Raw genomic sequence first — 4,047 nt, forward strand, 5'->3', positions numbered from 1 at the left:
AGAAAACACTATCCTGAGCGAGGTAACCCAGACCCAAAAAGATGAACATGGGATGTACTCACTCATAATTGGTTTCTAGCCACAAATAAAGGTCACGGAGTGTATACCTGGTGAACCTAAAGAAGCTAAACAAGAAGGTGAACCCAAGAAAAAACATATAGTTATTATCCTCTTGGCTCAGGCTTTTTTTAAAATTAACTCTTATAACTTAGCCCATAATTCTTGTCTTTGTTAACCATGTGGCTTGGTACCATTTTTGGCGAGCAGTCACATCTTACTTGCTCTGTGTCTGGCGTTCTCTGTGTCTGGGTGATGATTGCAGACTGAAACTTCCCTTTCTCCAGAATTCTCATTGCCCCACCTCTATTTCCAGCCTGGTCACCCTGCCTAAACTTCCTTCCTGGTTACTGGCAATCAGCATTTATTTAAAATACAAGTTACAGGCTATAGACTATTGTCGCACAGCAGTCTCTATTTTGGTTTTCAACCTTGAATTGTTTCTTTCATTTGTTTGATGTCTTTCTTTCTTTTTTCTGTTTTTTTTTTAAAGGAATTTGTTGATTTCTTCCAATTTTTTGTTTGTCTTTTCCTCCATTTCTTTGAGGGAATTTTTCATTTCCTCTTTAAGGGTCTCAAACATTCTCCTAAAGTTATATTTTTAGATCATTTTCTTCTGTTACATCTATATTTGGTTGTTCATGTCTTGCTGTTATAGGGCTACTAGTTTTTATTGGTATCACATTGCTCTTTGTGGTGTTGAGTGTGTTCTTACCTTGTCTACTCATCTTTTCCTCTGATTGGTGTAGTTGGGGCTGTGTCTCTGGTGAATCAATCTTCCAGGTGCCAGTGGATCCAAGGCTCAGACGGTTGCTCCTCCTGAAACAGTCAGGGCTATGGTTCCAGTCACCCTAGAGGTCACTCGGTGTTCTTGAACGTCTTTTGGTACTTCCAGGGATAGTTCAGACCTGCTCCCATGGAGGTTGCTTGCTTGGGACCGCTCCTGCTGCGGTTGCTGCTTTGGGCCTGCTCTGGCAGAGGTTGCTGGCTCAGGACTGCTCTGGAGGAGATTTCTGACTCTGGCCTGCTCCCTTGGCGGCTACTGATTTATGGCAGGTCTGCAGAGGTCTCTGGCTCAGGTCTGCTCCTGTGGGGGTTGCTGCCTCGGACCTGCTCTGGCTGAGGTTAAAGTCCTCTTTTTAAAAGCATCTTCCCAAAAGACTTGCCTTGTTAAAGTTATTGTGGAGATAGTTTCTGGCTTGGCAGACACCTCTGCTGCCTTATCTCCCCTCAGAGCCTCCATGGGTCCCTCCGGTTCTGAGCTGCATCTTGGTTGTGTGTGTGCCAACGGCCACTGCCATCTTGCATTGCCTCCTTCCATGTACTTCAGCTCTCATTTCTTGATGGAGTCATTTCACACTCCCAGTTTCATAGGTTTAGTCCAATTATCACAGTGAGGAGCATGGTAGTATGCAGGTAGGCACTGGGGCAGTAACTGAGAGCTACATCCTAATCTATCCTAACGGCAGAGTGGGCCATTTTCACATATTAATTTGGACAATCCATGAGCTTGGGAGGTTTTTGGATTCTCTAGTGTCTTTTTCATTTTCTTCCATTACCACCTTAAAATTTATGTTTCAGTGGTCTTTCATGTCCTTAGTCAGGCTTATTCCTAGGTATTTTGTGTTTTTTAAAAACAGGATCATATCATCAGCAAATAGTATTAATTTAATTTTTTTCTATCTTTTTCTCTTGCCTTATTGTTGTAACTAAGAATTTGAGGACAATATTGGGCAGGAGTGGAGAGTGGGCACCTGATTTATATGCTGATTTATACTTATTGATTTACATATATTGAGCCAAACTTATGTTCCTGGAATGAAACCTAGTTGATCATGATGTAGGTGTTCTGGAATTGGGTTGGCAAGAATTTTATTGAGAGCTTTTATGTCTATGTCCATCAGGAAACAATTCTGTATTTTTCTCTTTTTGTTGTGTGCTTGTCTGGTTATGGTATCAGGTATTTATGATTTCATAGAAAAGAGATACTGTTAGCCCTTTTTTTAATGGTTTCACAAAATTTGGCATTGAGTCCATCTGGTCCTGGTTTCTTAGTTGTGAATTATTCTTATTAATTATTATTATTATTGATCCAATATCATTGGTTGTTATGTTTCTATTATGTTTGTTAGTTTAAATCTTTTAGATTTAATTCTGGTAGGTAATATATGTTTAGAAAAATTTCAGTTTCTTTTAGATTTCTTAGTTATTTATAAAAGTACTTCTGAATGATTGTCTGTAATTTATTGAAACCCATAGTAATATTTTAGTCCCTAATTTTGTTAATTTTGTTCCTTTCTTTTGTTTAGTTTGCCTGGGTGTTTGAGAATCTTATATATTATTTCAAAGAAGCAGCTCTTTGATCAGTTCTTTCAGTCTCCGTTTCATTAATTCCTGCTCTTATCTTTTTTATTTATGAGCACTTTCTGGGCTTTGGTTGCTTTCGCTTTTCTAGCACCTTCAGATACATTGTTAGTTTTATTTGAGATCTTTATGTCTTTTGAGCAAGATTTAATTTTTACAACTTTAAAGTGTGTGTGTGTGTGTGTGTGTGTGTGTGTGCATGTATCTGCAGGTGCAGGTGCTTGAAGAGCCTAGAGGTATCAGATCAGAAAGTGATGACAAGTTGTCTCCATCTTTGTCATCTGCAGTCTATCGCATAATGATCAGATGGGAATCCAAGACTTTCTAATCTGTCTTCCAACTTTTCCAGTCACAGTCTTGGTTTAGATAACCAGTTAATTCATAGATCCTTAGACTCATAACAGTTTTTCCTCACAATATGGAAGTGGCTTTGCTAATTAGCTGATGGGACCCACCCCCAAGGAAATATTTTTCTGTAAGAAATGGCAGTGAAATTTCTCATTGTTTATTATCTAGGCTAATGCCCATCTAAAGAGTCCCTGCCTGTGTCTGCCTCTGTGAGTTTCTCAGCCTCCTCTCCCTCAGATGAGAGTTGCCTCTTTTCCACTCTGTGAGCTTCTGATGGGCTACTTCAGGGTGCCACTGTCTTTGCCACACATTGTACCAAGGATAGGCACTCAGAGATCCCATTAGAGTCCATGAAGGCGTGGTGAAAGGGGAGGAAGTTCAATTGATAGTGGCATATCAACATTGTTTTTTTAAAATTATGGCAAAATATAATACCTAGATAAGATGTTAATAATAGGGAAAATTAAGTCTGGGCTTTTGGGGGATTTTTGTATCATCTCCATAATTTTCCTGTAACTAACTCTTAACTCCCCTAAAACTAGTTATCAAGAAGATTAGATTAAAAGTAATTCTAAAAGCAATTCAGGAGGCTGGGGAGCCATCTTGATAAAGTGTTTCCTTTGCAAACACGAGGATCTGACTTTAATCTCCAGAATCCACTGAAGAACAGCTAGTGTTGGTGGTGCACACTTGTAATCCCAGAACTTGAGAAGCAGAGATAGGATGATTCCTTGGGATTGCTGGCCAGTTAGTCAGTCTAGATGATGTGGCGAGTTCTAGGCTAGTGGGAGACCCTGTCTCAAAACACAAGGTGAGTGGTGCCCCTGAGGAGCGACATCTGAGATCTCTCTCTCTCTCTCTCTCTCTCTCTCTCTCTCTCTCTCTCACACACACACACACACACACACAGTTCCTGTAACTGAGAGAGGGAGGGAGGGAGGGAGGGAGGGAGGGAGGGAGGGAGAGGGAGAAGAAGAGGTAATTAAGACAAGGCACAATGTGATGCCGAATAATCTGCTCTTCATTATGCTGTGTCTTTACCCATAAGAAATCCAACAGTCCGGTGCTCCAATGTGGGTCTCTGTCTCTGTCTCCTTTCATCGCCTGATGAAGGTTAATATTCAGGAGGATGCCTATATGATTTTCTTTGGGTTCTCCTTCTTATTTAGCTTCTCTAAGAACCCGAATTATAGGTTCAATGTCCTTTATTTATGGCTAGAAACCAAATATGAGTGAGAACATCCCATGTTCCTCTTTTTGGGTCTGGCTTACCTCACT

Source organism: Alexandromys fortis, unplaced genomic scaffold (assembly GCF_014885135.2).
Source record: "Alexandromys fortis isolate MF-2015 unplaced genomic scaffold, M_Fortis_MF-2015_v1.1 scaffold_0, whole genome shotgun sequence".
NCBI lineage: Eukaryota > Metazoa > Chordata > Mammalia > Rodentia > Cricetidae > Alexandromys > Alexandromys fortis.